This window comes from Camelus bactrianus, chromosome 26 (assembly GCF_048773025.1).
Source record: "Camelus bactrianus isolate YW-2024 breed Bactrian camel chromosome 26, ASM4877302v1, whole genome shotgun sequence".
Lineage (NCBI taxonomy): Eukaryota > Metazoa > Chordata > Mammalia > Artiodactyla > Camelidae > Camelus > Camelus bactrianus.
The window spans coordinates 29218437-29239900 of NC_133564.1; the positions used below are offsets into that span (position 1 = coordinate 29218437).

At 45.6% G+C, this 21464-nt stretch overlaps 1 long non-coding RNA gene across 3 annotated transcripts in view; it reads right to left on the reverse strand.

Annotated features, from left to right (window-relative positions):
- Positions 1–21464, reverse strand: part of LOC123615886 (uncharacterized) — a 126074-nt gene that overhangs the window by 97345 nt on the left and 7265 nt on the right. For 2 of the 3 annotated variants that reach the window (XR_012502382.1, XR_006723696.2), the window contains exon 2: positions 17401–17503. This is a non-coding gene — a long non-coding RNA (uncharacterized LOC123615886). Of the gene's footprint in view, positions 1–3526; positions 8519–17400; positions 17504–21464 lie in introns of those variants that run through there. The other variant, XR_012502381.1, reaches the window with a different exon arrangement.

Genomic DNA, 21464 nt, shown 5'->3' on the forward strand with positions numbered 1-21464 from the left:
GCTGAGTGTCAAACCCAGAAGCCAGAGTTCATGTGGGGAGAGAAAGCGACTTGAAAGCTTAACAAATGAGATTCCGGGCATTTGATTCACGCTATACGTGGAGAGACCGTATTTCTGGGGAAAGAGGAAAGAGCCACGTGACCTCCCCGGGACCCCAGCTCCATCCAGGTGCAAGCACAGGTGAGAGGGCTCCCAGCAGGTGTGCTCTGCCCCTCCCTTCACCTCTCCCTCTCTTTCCCCAAATCTCTTTCTGTTTCTAGGTAACTGAGCTACTGGCCGGTCCTTTTGCCGAAAGTCCCTCATCCTAGAGCTGGCCTGGGTGTGTCACTCAAGGACGATCAACAGCACCCACTGAAGCACCGGAGACCTCTCCCACCGGCTCCTGAACTCTGCCACCAAGCCCCGTTCTTGGGGAGAACGTCTTTTGCTTGTTCTTTTCTCTTTCCCCCTGAGCCCCTCTTTCTTCCCCCCACCCCTTCACCAAACAGATGTAACTATTTATTCCTTATGTCCTAGTTTTCCTGTAATTTCATAAAGTGCAAATTTGCTGTCCTGCTCCCAAATGCCGAGTCGGTGGTTTGTCATAACAGTCATCAGTAACTGTCGCTTTCTGCCGCGGGCTTAATTAACCCACTCTCTCATTAGCATGTCCGTGCACTTGTAAGGAATGAAAGCCTGATTATTTTCTACAACAGTCGCAGCCAATTACTGCATCCAAATGGAACCACATTAATCAAATCTTTAGTACGGTGGCAAATTCAGAGATATCAGATTGCAAAAGGCAGCAAAACTAATATGTCACTGTCAGCGGGGCTGCGCAGGCATTTAGCGAATTGCATTAAATAGATGGCTTCGCTGAAGCCGCATGAATTTAATATGTGATGGGATCTGGAAGCTATTAGTGTGACATGGCAAAGTAGTGGGAGCTTTGGCAGCTCTGGACTTTATCCATGAACTCAGGAAACTAATATGAAAACTTCTGTGTCTGTGTGTGTGTGTGTGTGTGTGTGTGTGTGTGTGCGTGTGTGTGTACGCGCTCGCGCGCGTGTGTGGCTGGTGCGCGTGCGCGGGAGCGTCGATGCGCGCGCGCTTCAATGCGCGCATGCGCTTCCTGGGGTACATTCAACGACTTAAGTTTTGCGGGTGGTGGGATGGCAACTGTGGTTTATGTGCCGGCCTCGTGTTGAAATAGAAGAAAGGTATAAAAAGACCAAGACGACAGCAAACACTGCCCAGGTGATGATTTCATCCAAAGGGGTGCACATCCCAGCCTGCTGAGCCCAGGGACCAGAGCCCAGGCTGGGAGCAGAAGTCGTGGCTCTGTCCTCTGCATGCTGGTCACAGGGCCTTCTGACCCCAGCATCCCAACCACCAGGTTTCACTCTACCCATCTGCAAAGCTGAAGAAAGGTCATTGGGTCCAGTATAGAGCCATTGCCTGAAGGCAGGGTGCTCCGGCAGAAGGGACTTTCTGAAATGCAACCGACCTGGACCCATTCCTGCCCGACTCCCCATCAGCTTGGTCCCCCGCCCCAGATTTTCTGGCTTCTGAGCTAACTGAAGTGTTCCCTCAACAGCACAATTTCACAAATTCGTCTGGAGCCCTTTCATGCTATGATGCCTCGAGACTGGGACCCAGGAAAACTAGGAACAGCAGAGGAAGATCAGCCTGAAGACGGTCCTTCCCTGAACCCACACAGCATGACAGGGGGCCTCTTCTTAAGCAGCTGAACTTAGAAGAGTAAGGACAGTGACTCGCCTATAAAAATAAATGTGCTTATTTAGCCAGAAACCCGGATCATCGGAAAGTTTACAACCACCTCAAGGAGTAGAGTTTTTCCCAAGAACTGTGAAAGCCACAGGGCTAAATCTCACGTCTGTGGAATACCCACGTCCTTTCTAGGTATCAGGGCTCCCACTTCCTAAGTGAGAAGGTAAAGGCGAATTTCACACTCTGCTCAGCACGGACACAACTTCATCGTAATGTGTCCACCTTACTAGAATTTATAATTACACACAATATGGCATAAGAGCTGGACTCTGGTACTTCACCTTGGAGAGGGCTGGGAGAGGGTGGTTGGTGTTGCTTTTAATGAGATGGAGACGGGGAGGAGGTGGAACTGTGGAATGAGACTTTGGAGTGTGTGTGTGGTGCGTGTGCGTGTGGAGAGAGAGAGAGTTAAATAGAAGCAAAAGCAAAGAACTGAGAAGCACCCGGAGGGGAAGATTCAAGAGGAGAAAAGAACTGCTTCTTAGCTGCCAGCCCCCACTGCTGTATATTTACTAGTACCGTGTACATTGTTAACGCTGTCTCGAGATCAGAGAACTACAATCTGAAAAGGTCTAAAATGCGAGTGAGTCTTAACACCCCTGCCTCCTGCGTTCACCAGCTCCCGGAGGCATGGGGTAGACCGTAATTTCCTGGGAGGGGCTTTTGGCCATGATGTTGGCCAAAGATGAGCAGTGGCCAAGAAGTGATGCCACCTGCCCAGAGGAAGGTTCCTGCCGGGTCTCCGATGACCACAGAAGGACTCTGGAAAGGTGATCCTTAGCCACCTTATCAGCTCCTTCCTAATTTCCCTCCCCTGGAGCTCATGCCTCTGGGGCCTGGTGAAGCAGGATTCATGTGCAGGGAGGAGGAAGCAGGGAGCCCAGGGCCGCTCGCCTGCTGCACAGGCAGCCGGGGAGACAGTGACAGCGGAGACAGATGGGCCCCGCAGCGAGGGCCCTGCTCTTACACAAACTGCCTCCATCAGCAACTTGCTGCTACCATCAGTTCATCTTCTTGCAAAGGTACATTTGTACATTTCCTCTCCCGGTAACCTAATCTACCATCTCCTTTATGCATACACGCTCTGAGGTTTTTTAGGGGATAGCACGGAGGGTGGTGTATTCACCAGGAACCAATCTACCCAGCTGCGAACTACAACTGAATTTAAATATGGAAGGATTCATTGTATCCGAGCAAGCAAAGTAACATCAGCCCATCCTCCCTCCCCATCCCCCACCTGTGGAAAAAAAAAAAGATCAGCCATACAAAGTACTAAACAGACTAAAAATTACATGTGGATGGATATGTAGACAGAGAGCACTTACTATTAGAAGTAATATGTAATTAATTAGGATATGCAGTTTTTCCACAACTGCATAATTTCTAAGATAATTTACTAGATTCATTTTGGTAGAAGCAGAAATAGAACCTGAGGGCTTGTAGCAGGAAGATCTCTATTTATACCTTACCCCTGATACATGGCCAACAGTACACAACACACATACACACTCATCTTAAGTGTATTCAGAAGGAGTCAGATCTTCTTAACTCACATTAAAAAAAAAAAACCTTTTTGATGATAATATTGTCTAATAGTGAAAACCTCTTTCTGTTCCCAGCCTAAGAAGACAGATTTTGGAGCGTGACTGAGACAGGCATATTGGCAGAAACATGAACACAAGCGCACGCATACAAACACAGACCTCCACACTCCCACGCCGCCGCCCACCCACCCTCACGTGTTCCATGTGCCCAAACAGAAAACAAAAAGAGACAAACAGTCTGACATCACGGAAAAGCCCAGGATGTGGCTCCTACAGAGTTCACTGCTGTTTTCTGACGGTTTCCAACCTAGGACTGTGCTAGCCACCTGCAATGATGTATGCGTCTCTGGGCAGATGAAGAATTTCTGTCGCTCTCTCCTCACCTGGTGAAGGAGAATATAAGAGGGAGAAGGTACCAAGGACTGGAAGGAACAGGGCAGGGTGACTCCTGAACACCCTATCTCGTGTGGTCCAACTTCCCTGCAGAATGTTTCTGTCCTGACGCCCAGTCCCTCTGAACCCCTATGTGTACTGATTAATTGCCTAAAGCTGCTGAAAAGTTAAGGCGCTATGTATAAATATCCTACCTCTCACAAGGGCCTTATGCAGATAATATTTTAAAGCAAAGGAGTAATTTGAATCGGAGGGATTTTAAGCCATGTCAAAGGTATTTGGGGGGAGATATTTTGACGGGGGCCTATGATAGATTATATTTGGGGCCCTATTCTGCAACCACCACTGTATCAGTGTAACTTGGCAGTACCCGCCCCCCCCCCCCTTTGGGGCCAGTCTTATTTCCTAGCCTCTTGACTTTGAGTTTGGCCATGTGATTGATTTGCTTTGGCCAGTAAACCTTGAGTATGTCCACCTGTGCCCTTGCATATTGGGCATTGCCATGCGAGGAACATGTCCAGGCCAGTCCACTGGTCCCCTGAAGAAGACGAGAAACACAAGGATGGGAACCAGACAGACCCACCAAAGAGCAACTTAGGACCACCCAGCTTCAGTCAGCTCCAGCTGACCTGCAGAGTCGTGAGAACCAATGAATGTTACTTTCAGTTTGGCGTAGTTGTTACACAGTGTCTCTGTGACAATGACTAACTGACACAGGAGCCCTCAGGTACTTCTGAAAACATACCCCAAAGATGGAATTCACTTTCCTACAAATGGGATCAGCCCAGATGAGCCAGTGGAGTCCTGCAGGGAGAAGAAACAGGCAGAAATCGGGCCTGGGCAGCCCTACTGCTACAGAGACATAAGGAACTAGGGCAGGGCATGTAACAAGATGCAGCCATTTCTCCCTTATTTTCTGCTTCAACCATGACCCATGAGTAGCCAGGATCTGGAACTTCACGTATCCCCATCCCTACGCCCATCGGTGTGCATGGCTCCTGAAGCCAGGGGGCAACCTCCTTCCCGCACTGCGTGAGCCACACCCCTGAGTCTGCACCAGTGGCTTGGATTTTTCATCACTTGGTCCTGGAGCATCCAACTCCACCTGCCTGTCCCTCCACACCGTCCACCTCAAGACAGAGACAGGAGCGGGGCCCAGAAGAAGGAAAAGCTCCAGTTACAAAATCAAATTCTGACCTGAGGTTACTCCCCTGGCCAGGCCTCCCTGAGTGGGTAGGGTAGGGGGGTTGGCAGAAACAAATCCAGACTGCCATCCTTGTGAAAGGCCTCGACTGGGTTTCCTATGGTAGTGAGATGCCAAGAGAGCAGGCCCACGTGGTACCCTTTCCACCTGTGGCCGGTGAGTTACGACAGGTCTTCTCTTTGGGCAGGAGGCACGAAAGTAAGAGGTGGGTAGGCAGAATCCCAGAGCAGCATGGCCCCCCTGCACAGTGTCCTTGTCCTCCTGGGTCAGGGCACGTCTGAGCCCCAGAGTCTCCCTCAACCCTTTGGGCCCAGCCCACATGTACCAGCAGGACAGGGCAAGTCTTACCAGGGACACCAAAGACCAAGAAAGTTCATTCTCTCTGCTCGTTTAAGGTAATGCAAAAACAGTGATTAAAGAGGGGTCGGGGGGCAGGCAGTCCAACAAAACCACTGCTGTAGAATCTGGACCCCAGTTCACCCTGAATTCTAGAGAAAATGTCAACCATCACAGCAAACCAAAGACTAGAAGGAAGAACACGTCACTGGAAAGGAAGTCAGGGAGACTGTTCTCCAACATACACCCCCAAATCCCAAATTTTCCTCCTCCTTTGAGCTAATCAAGACCCGAGTCCTTCAGCTACTGGAGCTCCTTGTTGGACATGGTCCAGAGAGCTACCGCCGCTCCCCTGAGAGCTACTGAATGGCATTCAGAAATGGCATCTTTCCAATCTTGATTGAAAAAGATAGAGGAAAACCCTGAAAATGAGTGTGAGGTCCTTAATGAGAAGACAAGAGCTCGGATACCAAGGGGGGTACTGCTCATCCATCTAAAGATTGGCCAGACAACACTTTATCTGGAGTCATGAACACTCCATGTAGAATGTTTTTTTCAAAGAACAAAAACTCGAAAGCAAATGGTCATACCAAACATCAAACATCAAACCCAGGAGAGTTATCAAGCATCCCCGTAAATCCATCTTCAGTCTGTCTTGTGTGGAAAGTGTCAACTTAACTTCAGCAGAGTATGATTCTGTCTTTCTGTGTGCTCCGGCATGCAAGTGTATTCAAAGGGCTCAATTGATGAAGCACTGATTTTCCCAAAACGTAGGTGACTATCTAAAGGGTTTATAAGAGATGCAGCTTGTGTTTTGATTCACACACTGGATTCTCTAACACGTACCTAATACAATTTCGTAAACCAAACCATGCAAACTACAACTCCTGGGTCAAACCCGGTCCTCTGCGAGCTTCTGTACTGGCCCGTGACCTGAACATAGTATTTACACTTGTTAGTGGTTGGAAAATATCAAAAGAAGAATCAGGGAACTACATTCAATATCTTGTAGTAACCTATAATGAAAAAGAATATGAAAAGGAATATATGTATGTATATGTATGACTGAAATATTATACTGTACACCAGAAACTGACACATTGTAAACCGACTATATACTTCAATAAAAAAGTTTTTTAAATGAAATAAAATGAAAAAGAAGAATACTTCATGACATGTGAAAATTACATGAAATTCACACACCAGTGTCCATAGATAAGAGTTTATTGGAACATCGCCATGAGAATTCATTTATGAATTATCCATGGCTACTTTTGCACTACTATGCAGGACACATGACATTAAGTGTAATGTGGCAGAGACACATGACGTTAAGTGTGAGAAGTACATACGCCCTGCAAAGAGTAAAGAATTTGGTATCTGGCCATTTGCAGAAAACGTTTGCCGATCCTTTCTCTAAACACACTACAGGAGTTGCCTACTTAACAAAAGTCTGTGAATATTCCTTCTCTAAAGGTGAACTCTAGCTCACTTTGGCTCTTGAGTTCTGTTAAAATAAGTTTCCCCTCGTATATATGACTCACTTTCGACCCACCGTAACTGCATGGAATTTGCCTCCACCCTACTGGGAAAAATCTTGGGAGGCAAAAATCGCCCATGTCCAGAATATACCATCTTAGCCATGAAGAGCAGCCTTGAAGTCCAGCAGGGAGCAGAGAGGGGTTTCCTGGATGGTTGTTCATGAGGGAAGTGGTTGTTCAGTGAAATGCACCGTCAGTGTCTGCCTTCTTGGCCAGAAAAGGAGCGGCGTCTACTGAGATGCTTTCTGGGACGTTCATCATAGAATCACGGCAAGGACAACAGCTTTGCAGTCCAGCACACCTAGGGTTAAATGCCACCCCCGTCAGTTGCCGGCTGTTTGGCAGTAAGTTACTTCATCTTTCTGAGCCTCAGTTTCCTCATGGGTAAAATGATGGCTGTCTCACAGGTGACGTGCGGATGACACAGTGAGATGATGCACATAATGAAGCACCTCACATGGGACGTGCATCCTGGTGCTTTCACTCTCTTGGGTGGGTACAGGAAGTTGGTTAAGAGGACGGGCTCTGGGCCAATCAGAATGGTACTCTGCTATTAGCTGTGTGGGCGGCCAGTCACCCCACCTGTCTGTGCCACATTTTCTTCCTGGGTGAAATGGTAAAACAACAACAGACCTGCTCTCTTGGTTTGTTGTGAGGACTCAGTGAAGCACTTAGAACAGTGGGGGGCCCAGGGAGAGTGTTCAGTAAATGTCCATCATGACCATGACCTCCCCCTGGGGTACCTAGGTGATGCGCTTTGCTCCAGTTAGCAGGAATGCGCTGGCCACAAGTGGGGACCTTCAGCCCCTCCCAGATACATCAAAACAAACTCCTCCTTGTCCAGAGGGACATTGCCAGGCTGGGCCACCAATCCTCGGGGTCTCCTTCTGGAGGTCAGATGACATTCACAAGACCTTCGGGCACCAGTGCTTGTGCAGATGGGTAGAACGCAAAGAGCTTCTCATCCTCTCTGCTCCTCGGACCCTTGGTCTTGAAGAATGAGGTCTAGGCAACTGGGCAGCTCCAAGTTTCTTTTACTCACCCACTGCCTACCTGTGACCTCACATAACAGCAAATCACAGACGACGGTGGCCTCTAAGCGATCACGACCAGGTTGGCTCCCCTGCAGACTAGTCACTTTCCTTATGCTGTGCCCTCCATCAGAAGTGCCATTCCTCCCAATCCCGGGACAAATACTGCTCATTTTTCTATTCCCAGCTCCAATGGTTCCCTTATGAACCTTCCCCGATTCCTCTCTGAGGGTCTCCTCCACGCCCGCAGAACTTTGCTCAGACTCCTATCATATTGTGGTTTTCACGTCGTATTGCAATTAAGGGAGTCTGTGTCTGTGTCCTTCCCTCTGCTCCGTGCATCTCAAGGGCAGAGCCAATCTGTCCCTTCTTCGCCTTCTCAGCACCTGCCATGATGCTTGGCACACAATAAGGATGCACCAAATGTTTGATGCCTAACCGAATAAAAGAATGAACAAAACATACATTAGCAAGCAACTGGGAAGATGTGCAGACAAGTTTTTAAGATTCAGCGTGGCTTGGCCTCTCTTGGTGCCACGACAGGGACCAGGGGGTTTTTCAGGTGTTTGCTGGAAATTTGGCTCCTTCCAGGTGGCAGTGTTGGCTGTTTGGGCTTCTCCTCGGGTCCTCACTCTTGGTGGCCAGGGTCACCTGGGGCTAATGCACTGCCAGCTCCAACCCAGAGCGCTCCCGCAGAATCTGTTAATGTAAATGATCTGTCATCTTGACCAGCAAGGTTAAAGCAAGGTACCTGTTACAAGAAGAATATGAAGAGCCTCGGAGCAGCAGGGAGAGTTCAAGTACAATTGTTTTATAGGAAAGGTCAAGTTCACCTTGCGTTGGGCACTTGGGCTAACGGTTACCAATTAAAGGAGGCAATACCATAAATTTTGCTGGCCTTTTAACACACTATGACGCTCCCCTCTCTCCACCTGCCTTGATTGGAAAGTCTTTCCTTGGCTCCTGAGAACCCAGACTCCCTTGTAATTTCTTCTTTTGCCCCAGAGCATAACAGAGTTTTGTTTCTGCCAGTGCTTCCATTGAAAGGTTCATTTCCAGAAAACAGCCTCGGTCCACCCCATGTGATTTTTTTTTTTTTTTTTTTTTTTTTTACATTTCCTATTTTGAAGGTATTAAAAAAAATTTTTTTTAAGTGACATGGCTGCAGTCTGCAGCTGGGCCAGAAGGGGGAGGCTGAATGAAGTGGATGCCAGCAGGTCTGCAAAGAAAGTACTTTACAGAGTGGGTGGGGGGTGGGGAGGGGGCGCCGGGGAGGGGAGGGGCCGGGGAGGGGAGGGGCCGGGGAGGGGGCGGTTCGACATGCAGCGAGGAAGGGAAGGAGGGGGAGCAGATTCAAAATAATAATAATAAAATAATAATTGCAGCCATAATTTTAGTGTGGTGTATGCTTCACCCACACAGGCGTGTTTAATTCTCACAACCAGCCCAGGAGGTGGGTATTAATATCCCCATTTTTCAGATGAGGAAATCAAAATGCCAGAAGAGAAACCCTTCAAACTCTCAATTTGTACACTAATTTTAAGGCCGTTGGATTGCTGGGTTCTAACCAAGTCATTTCATAAGTAAATACTGGTGGTTTGATTTTTTTTTTTTTTTTTTTTTTTTTTTGTAATTTTTAATGTTCTCTCTTCCAGGCCCCAGGTCAGTAACCGAATATGTGGGAAGTCTTTAAAAATACCGACGAGAGCATTTGAAATAGCACAGCTGAAAATCACCAGTCTTCACACTGGGCTTCATTCAGAGTTCAAGGCTGTACGTTTTTCTCCCACGCAAATTCAACAGAACAAGAAACCACAAGAATTGAGCGTTTTCCAAGTCTGAACAGGGGAATATGAACCTCAGGGTTAAAAAAAAAAAAAGCATGAGGAGAAATGTATTTGAAAGCACTTCTCTGAAAAACTTTGCACCTCAGTTTCCTGGCTTCAAGGCCCTTGAATCCATCTAGATATTTAACATATACCAAATCACCAGTGGCATTCAATAAATATTCAACAGTATGCATATGTGGTCCATTTCCTGATGGCTCTCATACTTGTTAGAGTTTTCCAGATGAATCACTTCTGTTTTATCCAAAGTCCACACCATGGCCAGCTCTCTACCTGCCCTTCCCATGAACTCCAGCGATACTGCCCACCAGTTTAAACTTTCTTAGAATGTACTAAACTGTAGGCCTTTTTCTGTCCAATGCATCTCCTGCCAGACTGCAAATACCCCCAAAGTGTGCCCTACAGAGATTTCCACAGAGTAAGGATTTATTAAGTGTGACTGAAGGCATAAAGAAATGAACTTCAGCAGACTGTATATCTCAACATTTTGGTTTTCTTTTAGTGTGAGAGCTTGGGGTTTGGGGAGGGGTCGGCAGAATAGGGTTTTTTCCCCCATTTTACCCCCCATTATATTTCAATTGAATTTGTCAAGAGACTCAGAGTTTTATTTTCCCAACATGAATCGCTTATGATCTAACAAGTTAATTACCCATCCATCCTGCCCTCCCTCCCAAGCGAGGTGAGGAGAGAATGGATGGGTTCAGATGACCTCCTCTGGACGGGAGTGTCATAGCCCCCATTTAAGAACTCGGGTTCAATGCCAAAATTGCCAGTTTAGGTTAGAATCACGCTTAAATGTATCTTATTATACACAGAGGCACACAAATGCAATATGTCATCTTTAATGGTTCAGAACAAAGCCTAAAAAAATAGTGTCCTAGCACAGATGAATTTTATAACCTTTGATATATGGCTTTCATTATTAACAATAATTTCTGTAACTGCATCCAAATTCGGGAAGACACCCGATGAATATTAATTTTATTTTTGATTTATTTTCTGCTCCCGGTGGCTCCCTCTAGGGCAGACCTGCCTTCCCAGCGTCTCTTCTGCCCTGAGAGATCTTACATCCTCCGGAGTGAGATTCTTCTGGTCCTGGGGACAGCCTGGTTCTAGGGATGCTGCATTTGGGAATTGGCTGTTCTGCTGGAAAATGAGGCATTTATTTTTTTTCCCACTGCATTCTCTTACCTCTTTGTATTTTACAAAGATTTCCCTCTCCCACACCCTTTGTCACTATATTAAAATCTAATTGCAAGACAACTCTCCTCACCTAAGTCATCAACAAAGGCCAATTATTTCTAATGCATGCAGAAGGGGGGAAGAGTGCCAGCAATAAAAAGGCAGACAGTAACCTAAGCCTTTTTCACAGTCAGGCTTCAAGTTCACATGTGAATTTATGCCAGTTTTGACATTAGCCGAAAAAATTAACAGTTCTCAAAAATGAAACTCTCACAAAAGGGGTTTTGTGTTTCAAGCAGAATAAATTATAGTGTGATGTTATTAAAACACTTAGTTGTTAAGTTGCCAAGAAAATCCAGTATATTCACACAGACTCGAGGACCTGTCTCCATGCAAAGTAATTAAATTAGATTTATGGGCTGCATTACATCAGTGTTTGATAGTTCATTTTTCCTTTCTTCATATTTTGCCCTGCTTTATTAGAGCATGTGACAGATGGTAAAAATAGTGTGAAGTTTCTTGGCCCTGTGCTAAATCCCCTTTCGGTAGTATATCTCTCTTCTGTCAGTTCTCCCCAGTGATGATAAATTAACCTCTCTCTTTGTATCCCAAGTGTGGCAGTAAAGCTCTCTTTGACACAGCACCATCACTTTATCTTAATCTGTGCTGTTTCGAGGAGAGAGGGGGATGATGCAATCGCCACCAGGAGTTTAAAGAGAAGATTTATGGTGTCAGAAAAAGGGAGGATGATTAATATAATATGCATCATTATATTTTTCATTTTGTCTCATTTGTCGCCTTCTTCTCATCCAAGGCAAGGAGTTCGCCAGGGTGGGCAGCCTTTCACCCCGGGGCTCTGTTCGGAGGGCTGAGCCCAGGGCCCGGCAGGTGGAGGGCGGCTGGTCCTCCTCCTTGACACCCAGGCTCCTCAAGGCTGCTGTGAAAGGGAGGAGGTTTTTCTCTCTGGTGCCCGGAGCCGTCCTTGTCTTTCCCAAAGGGAGGCAGCGGCACCTGGGTCTGCTTGGCTCAGGGCTCCCCTTTGGGAAGGGAATGTAAATAAGATCTCGGGGCAATGCTATTTGAGGTGGATCAAGTTCAAGGGTGCCCTGAGACCCAACAGGAGTTGGGGTCATCCAGCCCCTAAGAGACACCGCTGGCAGGACCACAAGAAGCAGTGTCATATATAACATTTTGGCAGAAAAGGAGTTCTTACTATTATTTTCCTTACTTACAATAAAGCTATGTTCTCCCTAAGCTACTTCTTGGCTAAGAATTGCTTCTCTCTGGAAACTGGTTCTACCCATCAGCTCAATAAGCATTGGTGAGCCTGGGCAGGTGAATGGCATGCGCCAGACACTGGATGGGCACAAAGTAATGGGGGGGTCCATCCCTGCCCTCAGGAAGCTCAGGTTCCAGCCAGTGGGCAGCCGTTGGCCACACGCCATGAACATCACTCCCTCCCAGGTCCTGCCAGCATGGAGGGTGCTGGGGAAGGGATCCTGGACTCCACTGAAGGACGGTCCCCAAATCAAGGGAAGCAGATGCATTGCAGAGAAGAAGAGAGAAATTAGAGGCGTAATGGGAAAAGATCATTTGATGTGGGAAGGAATCCTGATATGTCCCCCCAAAAGGGAATAATCTTCTTTATGGAGTGAGTGATCACAACTCAATTCCCCTGCTTTAAAAATCTGAATTTTTCAATATTCACTGAAAGTGAGGTTAACTGTAATGAATCCCAGACAACCAAAATAGTTTCACTTAGTTTTTCTCAAAGACTGGCAGGAACAGTTGCAGGAGGTCTATCTTGACCAACCTTCTTCACTTAGCCAATCAATTCTTTCCTCTTTTTCTAGGGCTGCCCCACCCCTAACCCTAGGAGGGGCACCAGCAGCCCTGTTTCCTCTCACACCATGTAACCCCCCGCTCCATCATAACTAACTGGACAAAACTTAGACCATTTGGGTTCCCTCTCTCCCAGGAATTTGGAATCGAGATAGAATAACAGCCTGTAGGCTGGAAGGGAATCAGAGAGCCCAGGATGCTGAGGGCAGTGACAACATGCCACAAGGATGGAAAAACAGATTCAGAGACGTGGAGACAAAGGGCACAGTCAGAGCCTCCTGGATCCTGGTGTGATTTTCCAAGCACCAGCCACTTCAGTCCCATGAGACTCCCTTGTAGCCTTAAAACAAATTCCCCTCTTTCCTTTTTTTTTGTTTTAACTTACAAGATGGTTGAGCACCATTTGGTGAGTTTGAGCAAGAAAGTGACAAACTTAAAGCTCTCTTCTGATGTAAAATATAAACAAGTGGGGGTCCCACAATTAAACCGCTATCATCTTAGAGTCAACTTTCTAACAACTAAGCTAACAATGAGATGAGATGCCTTACAGAGCAGTGAGCGCCCCAGGATTCAAACAAAGGCTGGATTTCAATACCACGTAAAGGAAGTCTTGTGTTGACTAGAAGATAAGATGCTTGGGGTATTCTCCTAATATACTAAAAGGGAAATATGAAGATGAAAGTATGTATGTACATGCATGACTGGGACATTGTGCTGAATACCAGAAATGGACACATTGTAACTGACTGCAGTTCAATTTAAAAAAAAAAAGGGGGGGGTGGAGTGGTAAGTACCAAGGTTGGTTAACAGAAGGAGAAAGAAAGAAAATACAAAGATATAAAATGTGTTATCTGAATGAGCCTCTTTCTGTTTTGTTTTGTTTTGTTTTGTTTTATTAGCTTTTTTTTTAGCTAAGCACACACTCCAAAGTTGAGCTATACCCCCACCCCTAATGGGCCTCTTTCTTAGGGAGAAAAAAATTTTAGGAAAAAAAAAGTTGGGAAAGATGGAGAACTAAAAGTATAAGGGTAAAAATTCACCATGAAATATATTAATATATCCAAGTTCAAATTGTGGTGAGCTGGACTAAAGTCTCAAGTCCCATGAGACTCCCTTGTACCCCTAAAATAAATTTCCTTCAATCCTTATATCCTATCCTTGTATCCTTAAAAAAAAATTTTTCCCCTTTTTGCTTAAAGTAGATCAGATTATTCTCTGTTGTTTGCAACCAAAGGAGTCTAACACACCGGTCTTTCCGACCACACCCATCTACAGTGCTGCCAGTTGGGTCAGACTGACCTCTCTCATCATCCGCACCATGCCTTGCTCATTTCTGCATCGCGATATTTGTTCTGGTTGATTCTTTCACCGGAAATGCCCTCCCTTTCCCATGATCTGGCCTGCTCCTAACTCAGGTGCCTCCTCCATCATGAGAGCAAACCCAGTCCTCACTGATCATCACTCCCTGGAGTTTCTCCTTAGAATCTGTGCCACACCATTTAGCAATTAATTTTATTCTGTAATATGTGTTAGGCTGCTATGCTAATCTCATCTCCCCAAAGAGACTGTGAGCTCCTTGAAGGCAGCAGCGTATCTTTGGAGACTTGACTGTATCTCTTTGGATGCCAGCACCTGGTTTTACTGGGGCACCTTTCCCCAGCTGGATCCCTCACTGTCTGGCCAGGCTTGGTAGAGGGACCAAAGAATGGGGGAGCCTTGGTTTACACAGAGCCAGTGTCTCCTGTCTTCTCCCCAACACAGAGGAGTTTCCTTTCCACCAACTTCAACAGGGCTTGTGACCTCAGTTCGGCAGGATGAGCATGAACATCACCCTGGGATATGGAAAAGGTGAGGCCATTTATGGGCAAACCAAATTTACTGCTGCCAGAAAACGTAAGGTCAATTCACAGAGATATGGGGGCGATGTGTATAAAACCCACACCTTAGATGAACTAAGCATCATTTCTACTTAATTTTGGAAATCTAAATATATGAAATGCATTAGCTGATTTTTATTTTGGGCAGCAGTCTTAACCACTCTAATCATGTTTTGCTCCAGCGAATTTTAAAATTAGTTTGCATTTCCTAAGCATACATCAGCTGGGAGGGAGAAGAGGGAGAGAGAGCGGGGTGCTAGGAGAAAGCCAGGTTGGGATTAGAACTTTCCTGGCAGATGCTTTGTTAAGTGGATAATCCACATGCAGGTATGTGAAAGGTGGCCGGGACTGAGTCGTTGGCCTAGGAGAACCTGGCTGTCATAGTACCAAGAGGCACCTGCCCACCTGCCCACAATAATTATAAATGGGGTGCCGAGTAGAGAGGGCAGGGAAGGGCTATTTATTTACGGACTGCACACCTTCTGACCAAAGAGGAAAGCTGCAAAAACAAAATTTCTGTGTGCTGGTGAATTTCATCTACTTACTTGTAGAGCTGATTAATCTCTTGTCTCTGCTAACATGGTAGTGATCTCAAATGACAATAAAATTCATGTTTCTTTTGAGGGTTGAGTATGCTTGGCCAGCATAAACTCTTTACCCTCAGTCAGACCCAGAAGATGGGGCTGGACCAGGATCTCTATTCTTAGGATGTTGATATGCGTTGAAAATCTTTTCCGAAATCCACCCTTGCCCTCAGGGATCTAGCAATAGTGAGGGCCATTTGGGGGGACCCCTGGTATGCACTAGAAAATTCACATTCTGACACCATCACCCCAACCTCGCAAGTTCGGTTGAATAAACATCCCCTTTTTACAGGTGAGGAAACTGAGTCACAGAGAGGGTAGGTAATTTGGATATAGTCACACAGCCAGAAAGTAGTTGAGTTGAGACCGAAATTCAATGTCCTGTCCCTGGACCCTGTACCTTTGGACAGAGCCCATGCCTCTCAAGAAATACAAACTATGCTTTGGGCTGGAGAACGGAACTGTTAGGGGTCACTCTCCAGCCCCCATTTAGGCAGGATGGAGAAGAAAAGACCGCAAAAGCATCACAGTCACCAGCGCTCCTGCGACTTCCAGGCTCGTCTTAGCCACACTGCACCATGTCACCTAAAAGACTGTCTTGATGGGAGCCCAGCTCTCGGGACCTAATGAAGGGTTGATGGAGGAGGTCACAGGCTGCTCCGGCCTTGAGACTGAGAGCAGCCATTGATATTGATCGGTAGCCAGTTGGAAGGGAAAAAAGACACGGTGCAAGCTACTACATTCCCACTATCAATGCCATTAAATTCTGCCCCTGCAGCCTTTGGGAATCCGTGGGCCAACTAGAGGTAGAAGTTGGTGGTGGGCTGAGGAAAGATAACCAAAGAGGAGTCTAGTTACAGTAAGGACAGCAGAGGCTACAAAGGAATGGAGGGTAAAACCAACATTAAATTAAGGCTTGTTTAAAAGAAAAAGTTTAGTGGGTGTACCAGTCTGGGTTCTGCAAAGAAACAGAGCCAATGGGAGATATTTACATGTGTGTGTGCATTTTTCATACAGGAAATAATCTGTGTAATTTCACTTATGAAAATTTTCATATATATGAAATAATAGATTTAATAGATAAACATATAATAATATATATGAATATATTAAATAATATCTTATAATAATAACATGTATTAAATAAAGAAGTACATTTTAAGGTACTGGTTGACACAACTGTGGAGGCAGGCAAGTCTGAAATCTATAAGGCCAACCAGTAGGCTAGAAAGTCAGGCAGGAGTCGATACTACAGTCTTGAGGCAAAGCCCCTGGGGGAAACCTGTTTTTGCTCTTGAGGCCTTCAACTGATTGGATGTGGCCCACCCATATTATCAAGGGTCGTCTCTTTACATAAGGTCTACTGGTTGCAGATGTGAACCACATCTACAAAATACCTCCACAGCAACCTCCCAGTTAGTGTTTGATGAAATCCTTGGGTGATGTAGTCTGACCAAGTAGACATATAAAACTAACCATCACAGTAGGATTACCCTAACACAACTATTTTTACTGTTTTGTGTTCTCTTCCAATAATTATATTTTTTACATAGTTGTAAAAGACCGTATTACAAGAATTTACTGCTTTTATTATACACATAATACATGTTCATTATAGAAAATTTGGAGACATAAAAATTTGCCATTCTAATTTCTCATGTAATTTGTAAACGCTTTTTCATGTTTATAAGACCATCTCCTCCATGGGATTATGGGCGCCATGAGAACAAGTGACCAGGTCCCATTTGTCTTTTTATGCCTGTCATTACTTAAGGTGCCTAGCACATACTAGGTGCTCAATATATATTGGCTGAAAGAATGGGGGTTTTGTTCCATAATGCCAACATTTATTATTTTTCACAGATACACAGTAGTCAAAATCATATACTCATTCTCTTAGCACATCACCTATTATTAAACACTTAGACTGATCTCAGGTTTTTTTTTTTTCTTTTCCTCCAATATGGTTTACTGCTACATAGTACACATGCATTTTTCTTTCATTGGAATAATTCACGAAATCTGATTTGTACGTATTCTCCTTAACAGTACTTTGGACTTAAATAATCACACTGACTAGTCAAGCTACTGATTCATTTAGAGGAAAGTATGGGTCCAAGTGATTATTTGAAAGATCCATTGAGACTAGAACAATAGCCTCATAATAATAACTAGTCATTGTGAAGCTCACTGCAAGATGGAACCCAAACAAAATTGAGCTTTTAGTGTGAAACTTTTTTGCCTCTTACCGCTCAGTCCCACAGCTGCCCGCTAGGATGATGGGGCTGGAAGTCTGCAAGCTACATTTCCCAGGCTCCTTTAGCTGTGGACTTCCTGTTAGCTTTTGCCAAACTGTCAGGAAAATCAAGACATGAAAGGAGAGGAAATGTCTTTGTTTCTCCTTCTCTCTCTCTGTCCCCCGTGCTCCCTCCCTCCCTCCTTCTGCTCTATCTGCTTCTTTCGGAGGTCGCTTTCCTTTCCTCCCCCCACTGTCAGGCTCCATCTGACTCCAGCACACACAGACCTCCCGTGGTCTTCCAGCCCCAGTGCAGGCTCACTTCCACCTGCCACCCCCAGCTGCCCCGTCCCTCGGTGGGACAGTCACTTGATTTCCGTGGGTGGTTTCACTTCCCCTGTGCTCAGCAAAATGCTGACTGTGCGCTTTGTGAGGGTCAAGCTGTCCTTCTCAAAACCCCTGCAAGCTGCATTTTCTCTCTGAGCCAAAGGATTCTGAATACTGGGCTATGGGAGGAGAGTTTTTAAGCCCTTTTTACCAGAAGAGATTTTTTTCCTACTACCTTCCTGACTAAAGTTTGCTTCAAGTCCAAACTTAAAATGGCTCCTCATTGGCATGATCTACTACCCCCGTCTGCCCATCCCCAACTTCTCTGAGTCAGTCTCTCTCTCTCTCTTTCTCTCTAGGTCCCTCCCTCCTGGCCTGCCTTCATCCTCCTCTTTTTGTCCATCTGCATAGGCTGCTCCCTCCACTGGGAACTCTCACCCTCCCTTTGTCCCTGTTTAGTTCCGAACTGGTCCTTGAGATCTCAACTCAGTTGTCACTTCCTTAGGGAAGCTCTTTCTAGCCTCCCCTGTGCAGTAAAACCCCACCCCACCACGGGCTCCAGTAACCTCACATTCAGCGCTCAGTGTGTGGAGTGGTTATTTCACAGATGCCTCTCCCCTCATTAATGACGTGTCTGCTTTTCCCTGGGTCCTGAGAGCGGCACGGTTCCCTGCCTTCCCTCCCTCCACCTCCATCAGCCCCGGAAGGTAGCCACGTGCAGAAGTGTGACTGCTTGATCCCGTGGTCTGAGACCCTGGGGGAGATCTGGGGGTGAGGGTCACTTCACCAAGGAAGATCTCCTCCTCACTCACCCTCAAGCTCTCCTCCGGGCACAAGGGAGCCATCTGCAGGGAGAAATCCCTGACCTTGCACCACTGCCGTCAGGTGGGCAGCAGGAGGGAGGAGAGTGGGAGAAGGGGGCGGGGTCCAGCCTGCCAGCCCTGCCTCGTCCCTCCTCAGTTAGAGCACAGCGTGGAAAAAGTGACTGATGCCTGCCAACATCAGGGCCATAAGGGGAAAGCAGTGTATTTGTCATAGGCATCTCGATCATCGCTTCTTACTGCGGCTGAAGACCGTGTCCCCAGCCCTCTGCCACGCAAGCAGGAAGGGCAGGGGGCAGTGCCTGTGACTATTTGCCTGTAACTTCCCTCCGTGCAAAGATGTGGGCTCCTGCACACACAGGAGCTGTGCAGCTGCGGGAAGAGGACCTAACTCAAGAGAAGAACAGGGAAGCACAACCGACAGTGGAAGCGGAGACAGAACTGGGTCTCTTTCATTCATTCATTTACTCATCTGCAAAGGTCTAATGAGTCTCTACTCTGTGCCAAGCCCTCATTCGATACTCATTCAACACTGTGGACACGGCAGTTGTCAAAACACACTCCTCGCCTTCTTGGAGTTTGTATTCTTTTTTTTTAATTGAATTACAGTTGATTTGCAATGATACAGGTGTACAAGACGTGACTCAGTTATATATATACATATATATATATATTTTTTTTTTTTTGGATTCTCTTCCATTATAGTTACAAGATATTGAACCTAGTTCCCTGTGCTATACAGTAGGACCTGGTTGTTTATCTTATATAGTAGTGTGTATCTGTTAATCCCAAACCCCTAGTTTATCCCACCGCCCCTTTCCCCTTTGGTAATTGTAAGTTTGTTTTCTATGTCTGTGAGTCTGTTTCTGATTTGTAAATAAATTCCTTTGCATCATTTTTTTAGATTCCACATATAAGTGATGTCATATGGTATTTGACTTTCTCTGACTTTCTTCACTTAATAGGATGATAATCTCTAGGTCCATCCATGTTGCTGCAAATGGCATTATTTCATTCTTTTTTATGGCTGAGTAGCATTCCATTATATATATATATCTCACATCTTCTTTATCCAGTCAGCTGTTGATGGACATTTAGGTTGCTTCCATGTCTTGACTATTGCAACTAGTGCTGCTATGAACATTGGGGTGCATGTATTTTTTGAGTTACAGTTTTCTCTAGATATATGTGCAGGAGTGGGGTGACTGGATCATATGATAAGTCTATTTTTAGTTTTTTAAGGAACCTCCATACTGTTCTCCATGAGGGCTATACCAATTTACATTCCCACCAACAAGTGTAGGAGGGCTCCCTTCTCTTGGAGTTTATCTTCTTAAACAACTAAGGGCATTTCAGGTAGAGGTAAGTGCGGTGAAGTCAGTAAAGCAGAGCACCAGACAGGGAGTCACTGGAGAGGTGCTGGGTGTTTCTTTACTGAGGGAGGTGGCCATGTGGGGATCTGGGGGAAGAGTGTGCCAGGCAGCAGGAACACAGTGCAAAAACCCTGGAGTGGAGGAGTGAGGTGCATTATACCGAGTGTGGAAGAACTAGAAAAGACTAGGGTTTGTAACTAGTTTAGTGAACGAGGTGGGAGAGTCATAGATGATGAGATCAGATGTCCACTTGACAGCATCAGAGGCCTTTTGGTAAACAATTTATATTGAAAAATAAAACAATTGTCCTCAACCCTGAAGTTAATGTAGTAGAGAGAATTCTAAACTGGGAGTTGGGAGATGTTCAGATGATTTAACTTCTTTGAGCCTTCCTTTCCTCACCAGCGAAGTGGGAAAATGACCCCTATTTTAAGGGTTTTGAAGAGAGTTCAATGTGACAGTGTACATGAAACACCAGCACTCTGGGTGCTCAGCCAGCCCCGGAGGCGCTACAACAATGAGGTACACTGCACCCCTATGAGAATGGCCCGAATCCTGCACACAGACAACAGCAAATGCTGGTGAGGATGTGGAGCAACGGGAACTCCCATACGTGGCTGGTGGGAGTGCAAAATGGTCCAGCCACTTAGGAAAACTGTTTGGCAATTTCCTACAAAACTAAACATACTCTGACCACACAATCCAGCAATCATGCTCTTTGGTATTTGCCCACAGGAGTGGAAAACTTATGCCCACACAAAAACGAGGATATTTAAAAGCACCTTTATCCATAATTGCCAAAACCTAAAAGCAACCAAGATGTCCTTCAGTATGTGAATGATAAATCAACTTTGGTGCATCCAGACAGTGGGATATTACTCAGCACTGAAAAGAAATGAGCTGAAGTAAGCCAGAAAGGGAAAGAAAAATACCATATAATATCATTCATATGTATAATCTTAAAAAAAAAGAGAGAAAAGCGGACACTAGTGAACTCATCTACAAAACAGAAACAGACTCACAGGCATAGTAAACAGTCTTATGGTTTTACCGGGGGGAAAGGGGTGGGAAGGAATAAATTTAGGAGTTTGAGATTTGCAAATGCTAACCACTATATATAAAAATGGGTAAAAAACCAAATTTCTTCTGTACAGCACAGGGAACTATATTCAATACCTTGTAATAACCTTTAATGAAAAAAACAAATATATGTGTGTGTGTGTATATATATATATATATATACATGACTGGGACATTGTGCTGTACACCAGAAATTGACACATTGTAACTGACTATAGTTCAATTTTAAAAAATAGGAAATGAGATATCAAGTCATAAAAACACAAAGAGGAAACTTAGATGTCTATTACTAAGTGAAAGAAAATCTGAAAAGGCAACATACTGTATGGTTCCAACTATTTGACATTCTGGGAAAGGAAAAACGATGAAGACAGCAAAATGATCCAGTGGTGGCCAGGGGTTGGGGACAGGGAAGGACGAACAGGCAGAGCACAGAGGATTCTTAGGGCAATGAAACTACTCTATATAATACTATA